We start from the raw sequence: 21838 nt of genomic DNA, 5'->3' as shown, positions 1-21838 counted from the left end.
TTATTAAATTGGACCTTTCTCTTGACCCTGCCCCGGAAAGCAATAGCTCAGAGGGTAGGTGCCACATTTACCTCTCCCCGAAAGGCTCAAAAGGTGAAGCTACCTTCCAGGTGAAGCAGTTTTTAGGTGGGTTATCCTAGAAAACAAAAACAGAACAGCGCAAGCCATTCAAGCCTGCGCAGCTCTCCCCTTGACAGCACCGGAAATTTATTTATATATGTTTCTTCCTTGCCTTTGTTATTTTTAATGTGTTCTGCCTTGGAATTTAGTGCTAGCCCTTTTTTTATATTTATAAGTAAATTCTGGTATGCCTTAATATTATTCTGGAGAGTCAAGGTGTTTGAAGCCAGACTACAGACAAAGCACTGAAGGGAGAGGATGGCCCTAAACACTGGAGATCTGCTGGCTGTGTGAGGGTGAGAGCAATCTCCTTGCTGGTGAGTCATGGAAAGTGATTCAACAGCCACGCCTCTGCCTGGAAATTTTATCCCGGGCCTAAAATCTTGGAATGTTTTGGATCATGCCTAAGAGCCTGTGTATGTCTCAAGCTAGGCAAGAACCTGACTGGAAAGTCCTTTTGCTTTTGTTCACTTTGAGTTCTTGAGGTTGTCACTTCCATCCTTCAGTTAGCTCCAGGCATCACTGGAAACACTTTCTGTGGCTACCTGCTTGCTTTGAAAGAAGCATCAAAATATATGCGCCTTAAAGAGATTATGCTCCATCGTCTCTGCTGAGTCTTCAGATGTAACCTCTTGCCTCCCATCACACAGATTACCTGGGAAGCACTGTCCTCCCTTTGCGGACCACCCCAATGGCCAACACTGCAAGCTGGCAACAGCCAGAGCAGCTGGACAGAAGGAGTTTCCATCTTCGGTTTGTTAAAAACAAGTCTGGATTAATAGGCAAAACCATTCCAAAAGCAAATTTTTCTTTGTTCTTACGAAGCACCGCCTTAGGGAATAAGGCACCTTCCCCTGAGAAATACAGGATGATGAAAAAAACTTGCTGACATTGTGTAGATAGCTCCCAAATGTTCAGGTCATCATAACCCGAAGAATTAAAATCAAGCCCAGGGCGCACTGCCATTAAGGTCTCAAGTCTGTGTGCACATACAAGGACAGAAAAATATTTCACTGACATTCTCTTTATGACTTCTTACCTCGGTAAATCCTAATTTGCACCTTTGTGGTTGGCTTTGATAGAGCCCAAACTGCCCGAAAAACAGGAGCGACTTTCCAGCGTGAAAAATGTCAAGGATTGTTTGTACTAGTTACAACGTTAGTTAAAGTCATATTGGTTGAGCTGCTCCAAAATACATAAAGGTTCAAACCCAACAGGAACGTTTTTCTTGCTAATGCTGTGTCCAGACTGGGCATTCCTAATCAGAAGGTACCTCTCTTCCAAGTGATGATCCACAGGGATCCCGTTTCAACCTGTGGCTTCCAAGGTTGCTTGGGTGATGATCCCCTTTTCCAGCCAATCAGAAGGAAGCAAAAGCAGAGAGCATATCATGAGGGAAGTAGCCACGAGCCTGGCTGGGAGGTAGCACATGGGACTCACGCTTCTGTTTCGTTTCCTGGAAGTCAGTCACATGACCACACGTGGGAGGCTGAGAAATACGGCTAAGCTACGAGCTCAGGAAAAAGAAGAAATGGATTTGATAGACATCTGGAAGGCTCTCCTGCTCTGGTCTTCTAAATTCATTTTGCTTTTTTTTTTTTTTTAAAGAACTAGGTATATTCTTAAAAATCAATGCAATCCACCTCTAAGTTGATATGTATTCAATAGGCAATACCACCACTTAAATTACCACTAAAGTTATTCTATGTTAAATTACCTATTCTGAATATTTTTCAAGTATCTTTCCCAGTTATCCTTCTCATATGGCTTTGTCTTTTCCCTTTCTGCCTAAAGATTTGGTTTTAACCCTTGACTACAGCACACAGTTCATCTCCAAATGTGCACTAACTGTGGTGTTTATTCAGCTGAGCCAGGCGGGAAGCAGGAAAGGCTCACTGCAATTCCTCCCTTAGCTGGGGGGCTTTCTGTCTCCAGTGTCCCATATCCTTCACCTGGCAAACCAAATCCCTTGCATGGACTCAGGAGAAGGTGATGGGTCAGAGAGCTGTCCCTCTATCCTCACTGTCCACATGCTGACGCCAAAACCTTGTGTAAGCATCGGCACAAACAGGGGAAGATGCGGTTAAGTGCCAGTCTAGCTGCTACCAGGCACCACTTGATGTTCGTGGAGACTGACACGAAGGAATGCTTCTGAGAAATCCCCCTTTGGCAGTGCAGCAGAAATTTCACATCCACCCTAAAATCACTTGCTGAGCGATTTGCACTCTGCCACAAAAGTTTCCATCAGCAGAAAGGACAGCAGGGGTTTGGGTATGAAAACACCACCGTAGATTGCATTTGCTAAGGCCCACTGAACGAGATGCTCTAACACCTTCCTGGCAATATCTGCGAGGATCTTAATGAGGCACCTTGTTGGAAAAAGAAAAAAGTCAACCCAGAAGGCAAAAGCTGAGATGCCAGAGTGATGGATGCACATGAGAATGTTGAGATAGTGCGGAGGCAGAAATGCACAGTCTGTCACGCCTCCAGATGCTACGAGGGTGACTACAGCACCACGTGTGGCCGTGACAATCTTGGCCACGACCTGCAGTTGAAGCAAGAGGCCAACTTGAACTGCTCACATGCCTCCCTGCCCCAGCTGAGCAAGACTCGAGACATCAGCCACTGAATCCCACTGCACAGGAATGGTATCAGTTAAAGAGCTTGCACACTTGCTGTCTCTCTGTGTTGTACTCGGTGTCCCCTTTTTCCGATTACTTGTGTTACCGATGCACTCTAAGTCTTCCCTTATGACTTGGCTCAGTTCACCCAGCCTTGACCTCCTGGTCCCACCCACCTCTTCATTTCTTCCTGAGTCCCACGGCTAGACCACTGTCATATTGTACAAATTTTTCAGTCCAATCTTCTGTTCCTGTTTCTTACAAAAAAACCCACACAACCACCATTCTGCGGCCTGAATAAAACTATAATGACTAATTTTTGTTACTTCATAATTTAAATATTTCCTTGTCTTTTTCTCTCATCAACCTCAAACATACCAGTCTTCTTTACTTTTCCCTAAGGCTTAACCTCAGGTAGGAGGTAGCTAAATAATCTGACAAATACACTGCAAAAAAAAAAAAAAATGTGTTCAGTTAGGTTATACATAAATGTGCTTATTCACTAAGGAATGAGTCTGCATAAAATACAGATGTTCTGAATACGATGCTTTAACAAAACAGGCGGCCCTAGTGGTGGAACACCTGACACCCCTACTTGTATAGGGGAGATGCTTGGGGAAAGAGGTTTCTGGTGCCCTTTAAATAACACAGTAAAGTGACCCTCTTCTTCCTACAGCTACAGCCATCATTTTCTCATGATTTTTCTCAAAAAACAATAAGAGTTTTGTGGGACACTAACTACTGTTGCATCTACAGTTTGTTTCAAATAAACTGACATAATGATATTTAACAGTATTTTTTATTCAATGCATTAACACAAGTACAAAAGACTAGAGAGATATTATTTAATGTACCCTCAGAATGATTAAGAAATGCATAAACACTTCTGTGTATCATGTTCTCGACCCATTTGGCTTACTCCACGGATAAGAGTCAATTTAAATAGTAGCAAATGAACTAAGATCAATGGAATAAAAAAAAAATCTGAACGCAGAGATGAAAATAGCAAAAATCGTTATCTGTGTAAATAAAAGATCGGAGAGCAAGAGTCAAAAGCTCTTCAGGAATTGACAGAAGAGTCAACAGAAGTCAAGAAAAACTCAAGGCAAGAGTGGACAGGAAGAACAGTTCTAAGTACACAGAGGCTTGATAAAATGCCAACTGACAGCAGTGAGATTTACTGATCACAGGGATACAGGTCAACTTGCAGTAAACTCCAATAATCAAAACGCCTTCACAATGGCATACAATGAAAACTGAAGTGCGTAACGATGACTATAAGTCACTGAAAGGTCCTGAATGCCTCTGAATCACTAAACATTTGATTGTGCTCAGTATAATTTTAGGGATAAATGCATTTATTCCTGAGTAAAGAGACAAAAAAAATTTCTATTTGCAAGGAGCTATTTTACTAAAGATCATGAAATTTTTGAGCTAGAAAGTATCCTGTTGCAGCACCAAAGTTGTAGTGTTAATTCAGTAAAACACACCAAACCAGAAAGCAGAAGGATGTCAGGGATACTGGGGTTGAGGGGCTATGCAGTGGGGTTAAGGAGCAGTGCAGTGGGGTTAAGGGGCAGGAGCATAGGGGAGGCGGGCCTTGCATGAGATCCAGAATAACAAACATGATCTGTCAACTTCTAACAGGGTAAATCCATACAGCTGAACCCATGTGATCTGTGTGGACAAAAATCCATGGACAAACCACCAAAGCATGGAAATGAGCAGGAAAGGTGATCAGTAGTCTGAGGTAATATCCTGATACATTTCTTACAACCTACAAGGGGTCTTAGTGGTCTGGTTATCAAAAGGAGCAACTTGCCTCTGCTGTCTTTCTCACCCTGTTTTACCAATGGGCAAAACTAAAGCTTAAACTAAATGAATTGTCCAGGCCATACCGCTGAACTGGGACTCATACTCAAGTTTTACAATTTTTGGACAGTATTCTCTTAAATCTAAAAAGCAACCTCCAGGCAGACATGCCTGAGGGCTCAAACCATCCAGTGTTTCCTGTAGTTCGTGTCTTCCTGGATGTACAAGTAATCTGACGGCCAAAGGAGGACACTCAATTCAATCTCTGCTTTTTTTTTTTTTTTTTAATTCACTCTGTAACACGAGGTGCCTCAGACTAGATGGTTTATTATCCTTGGACCAGTCTTCCTTCTGAAAGGAAAGGGGGAAATGTCCCCATCATGGGACCATAAATTACCTCAACCCACTAATGCTACACTCCCACATTCATGCAGCCAGTGGTCTATTGGCCCTAATCAACTTGAAAAACAAACAAGCTTAACGGAGTTTGTCATCCTAAATTCAAATAAAGCTCTACTTGGATCATCTGTGAGCAAAAAAAACCAAACCAAACCAAACCAAAACAAACCCCCTCCCCTGCCTGTTATTTAGTGCCTGTAATGGAGTACAAGATATGATACTACTTCAGTCTCAAGGAGTTTACAGTGTACAGATTATTTCTCAGTCAGATGAATCTAAGTAATAGAATTGTTCTAAATCACTTCTGTAAATAATTAACTTTCAAAAAAAAAATCACACCATGTAACAGTAGGAAAGTGATCTGTTGTACTGCAGGGCACGTGGTCATGGTACAGTCTTCCTGTCTCTGAGTATTTTTTTTTCTCATTTTCAGATAAACCTTGACTTTTTTCAGTGCAAAATAGCATCAGTTGATCTGCCTGATATATTTGTACAAAGTAAAATTTTATAAGATAAACAACACTTATCATGCCTCTAAAACTGTACCTTTTGCCCTATATTATATAACATACACAATGTGCTAAAACAAACTGTTTTTGAACTCTCAGCTTTTTGTAACTTATGGGCAAACAAGCCTGTGGTTTAAAATGGTAAGTGCAAAATATAATTGAGCTTGACTCTCCTGGAATGTGACTCTGCACACCTGGTCTCAAGGTCACGCTCTTCTCCTGGGCAACAGACGCTAGCTGTTCAGCTATGTTTCCCCTCCTCAGCTAACCACCACCACCTGGGGTTTCTGCTGGTGTTCAGTATTATTTTCTTATTCTCAGGTTCATAATTATAAATGCGGTGACTGAAAACAACTAGCTCTTCATTCGAATTTTTGTCCTGAGTGACTGCTAAGAATTCACTACCCCTCTTTTTTCTCTGTTCCTCCTCCATACTGTTTATTAGAAAGTGATGTGAAGGAGGAGGGGTCTAGCTCAGTGGTCCAGCAGGTGCTTAGCATGCATGAGGTTTTGGGTTCAATCCCCAGCACCTCCAGTAAAAAAAAAAAAAAAAAAAACAGATACATAAATAAGCCTAACCACCTCTCTTCCTAAATAAATAAATAAAAAGAAACTACCACTTTAAAAAAAATTTTTTTTTTTAAAAAGGGAGAAAGTGATATGAGTGTGCTCCCTCAACTTCCTCTAACCAAAAAGTCACTGGGGAGATTTATTTTTAAAAGTATGTGTTTAGCCTTCTGAATAAAGAATACATCCACAAGAATAAACCAACAAGTGCAAAACGGCCTAGAGTGAAGAGTCCTTTTCCCGCTCTAGCTGAAGAGGCAATTATCTATTCATACCGCCCCTTTACAGCAATGTTACCGTACATATCGCACTGCTTCACAGCTTGCCTTTTTTTCTGGCTTAGCAATATATTTTGAAGAGCTTCCATATTACTGCGTAGAGAGTGTCTTCATTGCTTTTTTTTAAAAGTACACACTGACTGGTAGTTTCTCAGACATAGATTCTCAAACACAGGTGTTTTGAAAAGGAGAATGGAAATAACGTGATTGCATGCCTGTTCACAACGAAACAGAGGTAGAATAAGCCCCAGTCCTCCAGCTCTGCACACAGACCACTCAGTGCTCAAGGGTTAGGGAAATCATACACACACACACACTTGAGATCAGGGACTGATGTTTTTGTAGCTAATTTAGGTATGCAAAATATCAACAATTGATTCTTCACTAATCCATCCAGGATGGGGAGAGCCGACTTCATCGCTGAGACAGCTAGAAAAATTAGAGTCCTGCCATTCGACTGTTGCTTCTAAAGTGTGAACAGAGTCAGTAACATAATTGCCCTATAAAGTCATGAACTCATAAACACCTTAAGAAGTGACACTTGTTGAGAGCATTATAGTGTACCAGGCACTGTACTGACGTCTTTACAAGCACTATCTCACTGAAAATCTCAAAATAATATTGTAAAACTATTATCATTCTGCTGTTACAGCCAAGAAAAATGAGGCAAATGAGCAGAAGTAATTGATCACAACCTACAACAGTAAGTGATACAACCAGCTTCCTAAACAGGACATCTCACCAGAACCCTCCTGCCCAGCCCCAGGTGGTAGTGCCATGATGTCTTTCTTCAATGGACTAACCAAGCACCTTCACTAACTCTCAGCCCAGAGTCTCATCTGGTACAGTTCCCAAGCCAGGTGGGCCAAATCTCGCCTTCTGTTCCACTGTTTACTGGTCATGTCACCCCGGGTAAGGCTCTGACCCCTCCTCTGAGCCACTGGGGATAATGAAATTTAGAACTGTTGAGTCAAACATTGTATCCATTTTCAGCGGTGTTCTCCTTGGTGTTACACAAAATTGCACTGTTGTTAAGGATTAAATCAGAGAATACACATAAATTAGGTAAAAAATCCTTGGCAGGATTAAATGCCCAATAACTGAGAGTTGAAATAATAACAGAAGTGGTATCAGAGTTGATTTCCTAAAGAAATTAGCTAGACCAGAATTTAAGAATATAAACAAGACTGAATGTCTCTGAAGGCCCTAACATGACGGCCTTGAATTTTTGAGACCTTGCGTAAACTCAGAAACGTCAGAAGCTAGTATGATCTCCTAAGAGTTACTTTTGCTTGCAAGACGTCAAATGAAAGCACTTGTCTGTTGACTTATGGTTAGCATGATATGCTCTGGAAAAAACACAACAAAGCACCTAAAATATCTCTACCCCAAATTTAACTTAACCCATCTTACTGTGGGGGGAGCAGAAGCTGGAGTTTTTTCCTCAGGTACTGACTGAAAGTTCAACCTCATTCCTTATCTCTCACCTGGGACAGTTAACAGTGACTAGGGAGAAAGGCTTTTGAACATAGGGCTTGAGGCTTTCAAAAAAGATTGGAGACATTTTTAACAGCTTTGTTGAGATAAATATCATACAATTCACCCATTTAAAAGGTACAATTCAATGTTTTTTAGTGTATTCACAAATACATTGTGCAACCATTACCAGCCCAATTTTAGAACATTTTCATCACCCTAGAAAGAAACTTGGGACCCACGAGCAGCCACCCCCCAAACTCCCCATCTGCCACCCAGCCTCTGGCAGTCACTAATCACTCTTCTGACCTTCTAGACTGTCCTCCTTTGAACATTTCCTATAGATGGAATAATATAATTTTGTGGTCCTTTGTGAATGGCTTCTTTCACTTAGCATACGTTTTCAAGGTTTATTCATGTTGTAGCATATACTGGTTCTTCACTTACTACCAAATAATATCCCACTGTATGGAAACATGACTTTTTGTTTACCCAGTTGACCAACAGGTTGCTTCTACTTGTTGCTTATTATGAATAATGCTGCTATGAACATTTGCGTACACATTTTTGAATGGATGTATGTTTTCATTTCCCTCGGGCGTATGCCTCGGAGTGGAATTGCTGGGTCACGTGGTAACTCCACGTTAAACCTTTTGAGAAATCTCCAAACTGTTTTCCAAGACACCACTTTACATTCCTACAACTTGAGCCACTTTTAAAGCCTAGCATTCTGTGTTCACTCTTGAAAAAAAAAAAAAAAAAAAAGAGTGGCTTCACTTTGACTTGTCATTTTACATCTTTTAGAGATCGGCCGACGAGCCAGGTTAAGTGATGAGGTTAACGAAGGAAAATATTATCACACATTAAATCCCTAAAATGCTTTATTTAAACATCTTCTGTCTCCCTTTTGTTGAACAATCCAGTCACACTTGTCATCTACTCTTTTCGTTATAATGCATTTTTTCCCTCTCTGAATCTTCCCCAACAGTGTTCGTGGCGTGAGACAATTCCTGCTACCTGTGCATTAGTTCCCCCAACGCTAGTGGTTTCAGTCTTTGTATCAGTTTAACTGCTTTCCTGCTGCTTTTACAAAAGCAACCTCTAGATTCACAGTAACAATTTGACAAGAAAATGAATAGATGGTGCCAAACAATAACGTGCAAAAAGAAAAAACCATAAATTTTTTGGGAAATCATCTTTTACTATGTTACTCATTATCCAAGAACATGAAAAGTAAAGGAAAGCAAAACTTAGCCGTAAGGATAGTTGTACACGTGCCCTTTGTCTGTAATTTGAAAAAACCCACAAAATTGTATCTCCTAACAGGAAGGTAGGTATTGTATTAATGTAGCAATAAGGTAAAGTTACTTATTTTTAACGTAGATTGCAATTTAAATATAGAGTTGAATATAACTTCCTTCTTATGTATCATGTTAGAAAACTATACACTTGTTGCAATACTTTTTAATTTTATTTCTGGCACTCCTTTGGTGATGTCTGCAGAACCCACATAATGCATTCAAAGTAATTCCACAAAATATTAATTGGGTGTCAACCATCTGTAAGGCCCTGTGCTCAACATTCTTTTGAAAGGAATTCTAGAAGCTATTATTCTTTTGAATATGCTCATTGGAAGCAAATACTCCTCCATGGATGGTGGATTTTATTTGGGGAAATGGTCAAAGTTATTCAAAGTCAATTCTGATGGATGAGGTGGGTGAGATCCAACAAGCCAGGTGACATTCTTAACGGTCAAAATTATGTGTGACTATAAATTTACGAGGCTGGTTTTCTTGTGTGGTTCATTAACCAGATTTGAAGACAATTACGTAAGAGGAGTTCTAGCAAAATTCAGAGTCATAGAGACAAATGGTGAGGGATGTAGTGGCAAAGTGACTATTTTAATGGATGGTAATCTTTGGATGTATTAGCCCCGGCCTGTTTAAAAAACTCACTCATTGCTTATGGTCACACATTAGATCATGCCAAAAAATACTGGACCCAGGAAGAACTCAGCCACGTCCACAGCCAGGATAATGTTTTCTAGTGATTGTGCTTCCCTCCCTGATGAAGGCAGAAGACGAGTGTTAGCACAGGCGACAGAGTTTCCCACAGCCAGAGAGGGGCTGGGGCTTGAATGACGCCCGTTCTCACAAAGGAATCGACCCAAAGGAAAACATTCCAACTGACAGATGCCTCTTCCGTGCTTGGCGTGCAGAACCTTCTGCAGGTAGCACTACTTGCAGAAGTAGTCCCAGAGAGGGAACTTGGCTCTTACTATGTGTTACAAGATTAAAGCTAGTTTAATCGAGCTTTAAAGAAATACATCACAGTTAGGTGCTATGTTTTGATTACTTACTGCATTCTATGTGTTCCCCCAACTTCTCTGGACTCTTCAATCTGAGAGCTTCTCTTTCGTATGCAAGTCCAAGAATGGTCGATAAGCTGTCTTGGTTACTAGGGCTGCAGGCACAAATCGCCACAAACTGGGTGGCTTAAAACAACAGGAGTCTATTGGGTCATGGTTCTGGACACCTGGTGCCAGCGGGGTTTGTTCCTTCTGGATGCTGAAGAGAAATCTGTTCTGAGCCTCCTTCCCCGTTGCCCACAGCTGCTGGAAACCCTTGGCATTCTTTGGCTTGTACATGCCACACTCCAGTCTCTGCCTCTGTCATTACGGGACTTTCTCCCCTTTGCATCTGTGTCCAAATTTCCCTCTTCTTAGAAGGACGCCGGCATTGGAGTGGGGCCAGCACAGTAGGACTGGGGACCTGAAATACAAATTGAATCATTCTTACCCACTATGAAATCAAGGTAGAAAATCTGATGATTAATTTCTCTGTCTACTTCAAATTTCTAGCAGAAGGACTTTTACACAATAGGTGTTTAATCATGATTTATTGCATAATGAATGACAAGTAGCAGGAAGATCTAAAAATGCTTTGAGCTCAAATCATGGGAAAAGTTGTTGTTACAAGTTATCGTTTCATCTCTGAGTATTGGGGAGAGAGGTGCTGGAGAAGGGTCACAACTGCTCACAGAATTGACATCAACTCTATAGAACAGGGAACTACACGGGGATGCTTCACTTATTTCCCAGACTCTAATGCTATTAAAGGTCTTTAGATGCTTTGTTTCATCCTTCTGTGATGGCTGCGCTGGGGTGATGACATTTCATCTTGAATGTCTAGAGGCTTGTTAGCAGAGACCCTGTCACCGCCAGGGATCACAGCATTTTTGTGCTCAGTCCTTAGGGCACTGATCTCAGCTGTACAGCTGGACTCGGCAGCAGACGCCACATGCACTAACATGACAAGCAGCTGGATCTCCAGCCAACAGGCAGAGTTATTTTCCTGAAATGAATGGCAGTTTGCAAAGCAGAGCAGGGGGTGGCTTTTTCTTTCCTATGTCACTCAAATCAGCTCAACTTCAGCAATCACATAGATCCAAAGAGAACAGAAGAGGAAAAGGTAGTTTATTTTGGCAGTGTAGAGCTAAGGTGTGTTTAGAGCAGGTGGAAAGAAGCAGCCCGATCTGCCTAATCTGTTTCTGCAAAATTGACTCGAGGTGGGATTGAGTATAAAGCAAACGCAGAGAGGGGGACAGGAAAGGCAAAACACCTAAGTACACAAGTCTACTCTGGGCATTCAGAGCACTTTTATACAGGCTCTCTGGGAGCAAAATTATCAATGTAGCATGGCTCTCACTTTCTTAGCCATCTACCTTTGTTGCAAGACAATCTCTCTGTCCCCGGAAGCTGTAAATCGGGAAGTGAGCAACAGAATGACTACAGGCTTTAACCCGATGTTTGCTCTGAGACTGGAAACCATCCGGGAAACGGTGACTTCGTTTCCAGCTGAAGTCGATGTCTGCCTGGCTCTCAATTAGAGCAGTGCTGTTGGCAGTTACAGGAACATCTCCTTTATTTCCAAAGAAAGTAAAATGTCAGCTAGTCAGGAAGGAGTTATTTTTCCATTTTTTTGTTAGTCAGTGGCTTGTGGCATTTCAAGGCACCGTGGGGGAGAGAAATGTATAGCCTGCTTTGATTTTATGTCTAAGTCAATCTTTGGGAACATTGTTTTTCAAAAAGTATTTCAACCTGCATATTCCTCACACCTAGTGAGAGCTGAATGAGCAAACATGTTGAGAGGACTGTTTCTCAAATAAAATAATCTACGTGTTAATTTGTACAAAGACATTCAAATTTGATGAACTGGGTCACGAAGACAAGCAAAGAGCACAAGAAATGCTTGTTTTACAGGCACAGATACAGAGAAATGACCTGTGGTCCCGCATCTTTTGAGGTCTCTGATATTTGGAATGCCACACAATATACGGAAGCAAAATCACCGTAATTCTAACCAAGACGGGCCAGGCTCAGCGGACCACAGAATATTGGATTTGGGTAATTCTGCTTAATTATTGAAGAGTAGAAAGCAGCAGCAAATAGCAGAGAGTGGCCATTAATAAAAATTCAGATCTGGTAGCACAGGACTAGGTCTAGCCAGAGGTATAATGCTGTCAGAGGTTGGAGAAGAGATCTCAAGCCATAGTTACATTTGGGCTTTTAAACAGAGTCCACTTTAAGGTAAACTTATCAAAATAATAGAAGGTCTCTCACTGGCAAACCATTCATTGGTATGTTCCAAGTAGAACTGTACAGAGAAGACCACGTATCATTTTAGAATGTGCACAGAATTAAGTATATTTAGGTGTGTTTGTGTGTTGTATAATAGAAAAAAAAAAAGAATCATACACTACATCATTAAAACCAAGTTCTGGATCTTTGAAAAGACAGCAAAACTTTTTAAAAGAAGATAAACTTTGGTAAGTCTGATTGAAAGAGAAAAGATACATTATAAAGAGTCTTTAAGTGTATACATAAGAGGATTTAAAATATTAAAGTATGTAAAATACTATTTACCAACACATTTGAAAAACTAGAAAAAGTGCCTTCCTAAGAAAATGTCTGTTACTAAAACTGACTCAAGAAAAGGGCATAAGCCTAAAAAAGATCTTTCAAAAATGACAGTCACAGGCTGACAAGATGTACTTCTAAGAAAGAATGAGTCTAAATGATCTTGTGGGTAAGCACTTCGCAATCACTAAGGAAAAGACAGTTTCCGATATGGAGAACAGAAAAAGAGGGAAAGTTTCTTAACTGATTTTAAAACCTAGCATTATCTAGATCCTGAAACAAGTGAGAAGTACAAAAAAAAAAGTATATAAACACGAGTGCAAAACACACACACACACACACACACTCTCACACGCATTATCTCCAAGTAGAACACAGGGATATATTTAAGAATAAAATAGGAATGAAAATATTTTTCAATATTGAGGAATATAAAGTAATAAATGTATAAAATAATCAATAAAAGTCACACAGAAAAGGATTTGATAAAGTTTATCACTCATTTTTTTTTAAAGTTCCTAAACTTTATTCATGTCTATTATCTAATTTGGTTTTCATAATAATCCCCCTCCTTTTTTTTTTTTTTTTTTTTCAAGAGGAAGAAATAGGCTCAGAGAAGCAAAACTTTTTCCAACAGTTCCACAGCTTGGATTCAGGTCTGGCTGCATTTGACCCCAAGTCTGCCTGAGTCCAAGGAGGTATCTGTTCTATCTGTACCAAGACTCCTTAGAATTCAAAATTCCTCAGAGAATGACGTTGGAGGGCTGAATAATAATCAACTTATTTTTACATCTCCCTGGTCATGCATTTGATTTGCTTTCTCTAATTCTAGTTTTCTTCTCACTTTATTTGATTTCTCACTTTATTTGCAACAGAATAAGAGTTAGAGAATTACCTATCTAGGTGCAGAGAAAGGACAGAAATTTAGTGGTGCAGGTAATCCTTGGAACTGTCCATTTATTATGCAAGTATTTACTGAGCATTTACAATGTGTGTTCACAGACGTCTGAGGTTATATTATGACTAAAACATGACCTCTGCCTTCAAGAAGCTTACTGAGAAGCTTGCAGATTGCATTGTGTTTGAGCAATAAAACCATCAAGAGGTCAAGGTTAAAGCATGAACCTATAGTAACCCTTTTGTGCCCAAAACACAGCAGATATATTTGTTAATATCTGTTAAACTGATTCATGAATTAATGTAATTGTGCTAAAGTGTGATCCAGGGTCCCCCGAGGGGGATTCCCTAGGGTAAAACTATTTAAATAATACTGAAACATTATTTCACCTTGTGAAATATTTCACACTTATTGTCTTACAAGTGTCCATCAAAGTTCTCCAGAAACTGAGATGTGATGTCATCACTCTGATGGCTAATAAAATGTGTACTTGTGCATTCCTGCATTCTACAAATGACTCAGTTTTAATTTCTAACACTGTAAATGTTGATACATATAACTCACAAGAACAAAATCTTTTTAGGGTCATGAAAATTTTTGAGAATGCAAAGAAAGGCTCTTGAGATCAAAAGGTGTTGGGGTTGCTGAATTAATAATTTAAATACCTTTTACATTCAAAAAATGTGTTTGTCATGCTGGGGGAAGGGGGAAGAAGTGGTAGAGCAATTAAATATTTGCATTGTTTTTTATTGAAGTATAATTTTAATAACATTATTCTCAGGTGTACAACAATGATTCAATATATGTGTATATTGCAAAATGACCACTACAATAAGTCTAGGATTGTTCCACACAATCCATCCATCCATCCATCACCACACATGGTTACATCTTTTTCCTTGTGGTGAGTAATTTTAAAATCTACTCTCTTCGCAATTTTCAAATACATATACAATCAGAAAGTGAGTATTTTAATCAGTTAAAGTCTCTCATACTCTCGTCTCAAATGTTAAACCAACTATGTTAAACTCACTTCCCACTTCTCTACTATCATTTTACCATTATGATTTTATTTAAAGCACTTTGCACAGGCGGCTCTACATCTAACAGGATCAACGTGGGACTAGTCCTGTGTGATAAACTGTGACACCAATAAACATGAGTTCCTCTTGCACTCTCGTCCTCTACCCTAGAATTTGGGGGGGGGGGGCTGGTTGATAAAGTTATATCTAAGCAGAGTGAAGAAACACTTTGGGTACCAAATAGCTCTCACCTGACAATATTCTGACAAGCTGAAATTAAATGGCTCTCAGTCAGCCAGTACTTCTCAGGGCCTATCTAAAGGATTTTCAGATTCTTCCTTGGTTATTTGCAGGTGAAAAAAAAATACTACATTTTTCTTGAACATACTGTATGAGAGTCTTTGCTGTCCACTAGTGGGGAAGACAGACTGTGTAGACAGCTATAGGTTCATCGTCTAGGAAGGATTCTGCTTTCCTTTATCTAAACTTGCTTTCTCCCGAACGTGCATTCTATTGAAATTCTTTTTATGTTCAGGTAGAAGACAAAAACACCTGGTGATCTCCAGATTTGCATCTGATTATGTGTATCTCCAAAATGAGTTTTGTATCACTGAAGATGTTCTAAAAATTATAAAGAAGAATTGTACATCTTTTGTTCAATTCTCAAAGTTTGATTCTAGTTTGGGAAGACTGAATATTTGAAACGTTACACATTATGAATTACATGGGGTACTACATGGGGTATGATGCATTTTAATGTGAGTACAAATACTAAAATTAACCAGATAAATCAATGGTGATTTTTGCTGCCATTCAGTCAACTTGAATTGTAAAGTTCATCAATTTTATGATAAAGAGATTGATAATGAAGCATTTTCTGAAATTCTATATGAATAGAAAGGACAGTGTATTAGTAACATCTCAAAGGGAAATACATAAAGAGGCTACACACTTTAAAAATATTCTTTCAGTCCAAACTGAAGTAACCCTTGCTCAGGAGATTAAGATCAGGCAAGCAAAGAAAACCACACAAACGAAAACAGGTTGAAGGTCAACTTACAAATTCTGGAAGTTCGTTTTGCCCCAAGAGTTATCTGTAAATTCAGGGCTTGTTAAGGACAGGTCTAATATAAATGCCAGGATTTCACATTAAGGAATCCTTTGGGTCCCACTTTGGGGTGAACTTGAATTTGCCAATTATCACTACCGAGAATGTTTGCAAAAATATGTTCATTGGAAAATTGAACCCCTGAGAATCTCCATGAAAAAAAATAAGTGTTTCATGTTCAGATGAGTTTAGGAACAACTGAATACTGGGAAATACGCCTCCCGGAGCTTTGAATGCATGTTAGTCCATCCAGGACTTGGAAACTCCTTCCAAGGAAGCATTCTGTTTGATTTTATGTAACCCGGCATGTCCCCAAGTTTATACTAAAACAGAGCCCTCTTTAATGTAATTTCTATGCAAAGTTCCTGCAATCCATGTGCTGCAGAACACATTCCAGAAATATTGACCCAGGATAAGAATCTGCCTCTTTGGACCACTCTCAGCTGGGGGGATGCAGGTTCCATCCAGGTAATACTCTGAGAGCGATGTTCACGTCATCGTGTTCCTCCTGCCTCTGCTTGCCGTGCTGAGGCCCCACAGCAAGTGTCCCTAGAGCTACCCTGATCTCAACAACATCCCTATGGTTGTTTCTGCATGGATTTCTTGTACAACTGTAACACTTCCTACTAAAATGCTCCATGCAGTGATTCACTACCTAGATGAAACAGATAAGAAATCGTATTATGTGAAACCTGGGAAGAACCTAACTCCTCAACTAGGAAAGTTAGACCCAGTACTTCTGTCACTTGCCCAAAGTCACAGAGCCAAGTCAACCTTTTTCGGTACAGGAGAATTGACTTAGAAATCTCCAGCTGGCAATGTGCTGCATTTGGATCAGATTATGGCACCCTTAAAGTAGAAAGTCAATTCCAACCCTGAGTAGTTTTAGTTCCAAAGTGGGTGAGGACAGAAAACAATGTCAACAGTGGCAGAAAAAAAAGATGATGTGTAATAGAAAGTCCATAACCAGGGCTGCCCTGCTGGGATCACATTGCTGATGGTAGTAGCAAAGTGTATCCCTGACGTCTTCAGGCCAACACTGTAGCATCCTCAGGTTCACACCGCCATAGGTCAGATGCCAAGTGAATTGCTTGCCATGGGCCTTGTGGGAATGCCTCAAGTTTTCTTCTGCGACTGTTAGTGAAAGAACTGCTTGTGAATGCATTCATTCATTTCCTTATGACCTCAGGGCAAAGAGTTTTCACATCTGCTGATTGTTAGACATGACGGTCGCTTTTAACGGGTATTTCCTACTTAGAACTTTATCAGTCGCTTTATGACAAAATTGTCATCACTTCCTTGTCTTGAGGTTTCTAGTTTGCTAAAGACTCATTTTAAAACACTCTCCCATTTATTTCGGGTCATAAAAATCAAAGTTTAACTAAACTGCAATGAAGAGAGGCCTGCTCCCCACCAGGTCCCTCCTCCTTTGGATGTTTCTGTCACTCTTCCCATCACGCCGTTAAGGACTGACAGTGAAGTTCCATAAACACTTCTCTCTCGTTTGGCTCCCTTTGGCCACTTACCATTTGCTCATCCCAGATGATGATCATTATCACCATCATCATTGTCAGCTTCAACAAATGAGCACCAGGCACCCACTGGGCCGTGCCGCTAGAGGAAGAGGGCTTCATTACAGTGCGGAGATCACGATCTTTAATGGATGACGCCCAGGAGTGGGATTCTGAAAAACACGAGCTTTGTGGTCTTGCTCATGATGGGTTGCCTGGAATGGCTCCAAACGTGTCGTTTCTTGAGGCTCTCGTTTCCACTTCTCTAAGATGTAAATAATGCTCACGCCTGCCTCTCGTCTACACGGGTGATTTTTGCAGGAAATCATACGATGAAGTAGAAGGCTCTTCACGAACAGTCACTGTATCAGCAGAAGACACGATAGGATTATCTTTTTTGCTCTTACCCTCAACTACTGTTCACATTTTAACAGCCTTTCCTTCATTGCCATCCCAATGCCAATATTACAAATACAAATGTGGAAAAGTCCAGCCAAGCAGCTGGAGCTTGGGGCTTGCATTTTGAAATATGATGCTTCAGAAAGCCTTGTTTTCCTCCTGAAATGACTGGCTGGCTGGTGGGCCAAATTAACTGAATTAACTGCTTGTTCTGGCAGCAATAAAGATAAAGCCTTAAATAGTTGAGAACAATAAAACCATATAGAGGGGCTCATTTTTCTTTTTTCAGAATCACTGTGGTTGTTTAAATGTGTGTCTTATGAGGTGTCTAAGTAAACTGTCAATTCAATTTTTTTTTAAAACATCAAACTGGTGAAGGTGTGGAAGTGTTGATTAAATTATTTCCATTATAACTTGATACTTGTTTTAGTCCTTTTCAAGCAGTCTGGTTTGACTGTCCCCTCCACATTTGGGGGATTACTTCTCTCCTTTCTTCCCTGTCCTTCCTCTTTAGTCCATTTTTTCAAGGACAATATTGGTACTTCATCTCCAGGTACTTCTCAGCGCCTCCCATGACCACGTTAAACCAGGGCAGGGGCAGAATGGAGAAAGGAGAGAAGGCACACCTCACACCCAAGACCCCACACCTTCCCCAAACTTCTAAGGGTAAGTTTGGCCTCCTGGAATTCTCAAACTCCTGCCCCCTGTTTAATCCTCTCCCATGATCCCATTTTACTCAGTATCTCACAGCCCCTGTCCTGCCTTGATGCATAAACATTTTGTGAGAGACCCATTCAGGTTGTCCTGTGACATGTGCCTTCTGCACACAAAGCCTTATGGTGAACACAACCACAAGGCTCCGTTCTACCTCCTGAGTCCAGATATACGAGGAAATACTTTCCAGCCTTTCTCTCACTTCAATTCCTGAGCATGTGACACTCAGTGGAACCACCCCTTCCTCGAAATTCTCTCCCCATTGGTTCTCGGCACAACACTTCCTCCTCCCTGACCAATCCTTTTCCGTCTCCTCTCTCCTCCTCTTGCCCCTCTCCCCTCCTACGTTAGTGTCCCCACAATAGCATCCTCTTCCCAGCCTCTCACCCTGCAGGCTTGCCTGAGAGTTCTCCGTCAAGAGCTCCATGTTCTGCCCACGTCTCACTGAGCCTCAGATTTATGCAAGCCAGTGCCCAGCTGTCAGTAATCAAGAATGATCAGTCTTCCCTATGGCTCGGAGGAGGAGAAGCAGGGTATCTCCCCTACTGTGGGAAGGACAGTCAGAACGCTTAGTTATATAAGTAAAAGGCAAGCAGCAATGCATGCCCTGGGCAATGTGTGTAACAGCATCTCTTGGGAGGGTTTTATCTGTATGTGTGCAGTTTCAGAAACTCCTGCCCATTTTGATATATGAAGTGTCAAGGAGAGGTTGGTCTATTTGCAAAACAAGCACAAGGGTTTCTAGTGGGTTGAAGTCTGAGGCCTCTCACACATACCCTGCAAGATGGAAAGTGTGCTGGAGTGGCCCAGGTCAAGGACCTGTGTCAAGAAGGCAGATTCTCCTGGAAAAACATTTCTATTGAGTGTGTCTCGGTCAGTTCCGCTGCTGTAACAAATACCACAGACCGAGTGGCTTAAGCAACAAACTTGTATTTTTCACAGCTCTGGAGGCTGGAAGTCCAAGACCAGGGTGTCTGCAGGACCTCTGAGCCACTGTTTACCTGGCTCTCCAGGCCTAGAATGCTCTTGGCTCACTCCTCCAACGACTAATTCCTGCTCACTCACGGAAACTCAGTTCATTCCCTTCTCCCCTAGGGAAACTTCCATCACTTCTATCTCTCTCACAACAGGTAAGGTTGCCCCTCAGATCTTCTCCCGTGGTTCCCAGAGCACTTGTCCCACAATATAGTAACAGTTTTACCGTATCTCACTTGCTCTCAGTGCCCTAAGGGCAGGACCACATCTTATTCATCTCTGCATCTCTGGCACCAAATAAGTGTCCTATACCTGTCACTTAAGTACCATTTGATGAAGGAATGAATAACAATGAATGAGTGCAGAAGGGAGAAGCCTGGGGGAGGTCCCTGCCTTCCTAGTCCTGTTCTTGTTTGTTCATAACAACCCTCAAAAGGTCTGTACACTTGAAGAACAAGATCTGAGCCTGTGCACAGTTCTGCCTAGAACAGCAGAGGAAAGAGACTCAGCTGGAAACAGTCGATGAAAACCACAACTCTGCTGTTCAATCCAAGCGTAATATGTGGACTACATTAATGTGATTTACCTAGGAGAGCCAGAAGAAATTAGATGAGGAGGTAATTTGTTAGTTCCTAAGTACTAATTCCCACTCATTAGCTAAAAATTGCAAAATTCATTAAAGCAACTTGGTTGAAGACAGAGCCACTAAAAAAGCAGAAGGTACTGATAGATTAAAAAGATGTAGGGAACCCTGAGTTTTTATTTTATCCATGTTACCTGTGGCTCAGCTCCATTGAAAGTCTTACATTTAACAGGTTAAGTAAATAAAAATTCACTAATGATAATCCTCTATGAGAACTAGTGAGATGACCACAAACTTCTTTTTATACATTAACAGTAACAGCAAATAGTTCAGAATACATCTGTTCTATCACATTATTTTTAGAGAATATGTAACACAGCTCCTATATTACCTCTTTTCCATTTCTCCTCATAATTTCAGCCAAATATTTAGTATATGAATTATTAAAAAGGTACTACTAGGTTTTAACATATTGTAAAACTATTACCATTCAATGTCATTTCCCTTTGCCTGCTCCTCTTCATTCCTCCTTGCATGTTCTCAGCCTTTCTAAATTGCATAAATACACATGTTTTAATCATTTACCTTTTGTTCTGTAAGATACCCTTTTATTGATTTTTTATTGAAATGGAAGTTCCATGCCAAGGTAAGGGAAATTGCCAAGGTTAGAAACACATTTTTCTTATATGAGTTCAGAGAATCTTCAAACTCAAGGTCACTTTTTGAGATAATCTGAATATTTCTAAAATGTTAAGCTACAAAGGAAACTAACAGAACTGATCTATAAATCAGGATGGGATGTCTAATCTTAAGTCCATCTACAATTCATTCTGGGCTCTGGTCAGGTCCTGCTGGGCCTTACTCAGAGAATTTTTACCAAGAGATCAGTAGTGTCTTTCCCTTCATGTACCACAGGGACATCTAAGCTTCAAAAATTGACCCACATGATGGAACTGGAATAAATGTTTTAAGTTTGCAGACTGTTGTGATGAAAAGTGGAAAGCAGTTAAATTGTGTTGAAGTTAAATTTTAAATGTGTAAGGAACTATCTATGTCTCAAAAGTCAAGCTATTATAAATCCCAAAAGGAACCCCACTGATTTAATCACAGGCTTAGTGGAAGAAAGGAACCTGCCTTTCCATGGCACACAACCATCCTTTAGGAAATGAAAGGGGACTTCAGTAACAAGAGGCAACATGCATGCAGCCATCCATCCATTTTATAAACATTAAATGAACACCTCCTAAATGGGCCAGGTTGTTTATGAAGCACTTGAAAATAAAAAACTACCAAGACCCGGTTCTTGACCCAGAGAACACGAAGCTCCTTAAGGAGGAATGAGGAGAGTCAAGTGAGTGTAAGGGTAGTCAAACAATTAGAACAGAGTCAAAAAATACTGAAAATGTCTGCATCTGGCATGTTAACATTTCCAAAAGGCAACCGAACCCTTCCTCTGTGCCAGGTTCCATTCTAAGTGGTTTGCAGGCTTTGACTCATTTAGTCCTCAGTTTTCCAAGAGGGAGGTCACTATTACGATCTCAATTTATAGATGTGGAAATTGAACCTCAGAGGGGTTAAGGAATTTGAGCAAGGTCACCAAGCTCGTGAGTGGGGGAGCCAGTGTTTGAACCAAGGCAGTCTGCCTTAACATTGTGCTGATAATGGCATATGACACTGCTTCCCAACATACATAACTGACAAGGGATTCATACAGAGAACACGTAGGGAATCCCCACAGTCTGCAAGAAGCCCACATCCCCAGTGGAAAAACAGGCAAATTGTAGGACCAGAAGTTTTTTTTATCAGTTTGACCTGGACTAGCAAAAGAGCATTCCAAAAGATACTCAATCTGGCAGTGTTGAATGAAATTGAGACCACATACGTCCTCCGACTAGATCATCCTATTTCTGTGTATACATGTCAGAGAA

The 21838-nt window shown here is 40.6% G+C and overlaps 1 long non-coding RNA gene across 1 annotated transcript in view; it reads right to left on the bottom strand.

Moving 5' to 3' along the window:
• The window catches only part of LOC116148832 (uncharacterized), a 177107-nt gene that overhangs the window by 55833 nt on the left and 99436 nt on the right, over nt 1–21838 (bottom strand). Inside the window, exons 3-4 of the long non-coding RNA XR_004132431.2 lie at nt 17255–17601; nt 10142–10553 (exon numbers count right to left, since the gene is read on the bottom strand). This is a non-coding gene — a long non-coding RNA (uncharacterized LOC116148832). The remainder of the gene's footprint in view (nt 1–10141; nt 10554–17254; nt 17602–21838) is intronic.

This window comes from Camelus dromedarius, chromosome 32 (assembly GCF_036321535.1).
Source record: "Camelus dromedarius isolate mCamDro1 chromosome 32, mCamDro1.pat, whole genome shotgun sequence".
NCBI classification, from domain to species: domain Eukaryota; kingdom Metazoa; phylum Chordata; class Mammalia; order Artiodactyla; family Camelidae; genus Camelus; species Camelus dromedarius.
The sequence above is the reverse complement of the archived record's forward strand: the minus strand, read 5'-3'. Positions and strand labels throughout refer to the sequence as shown.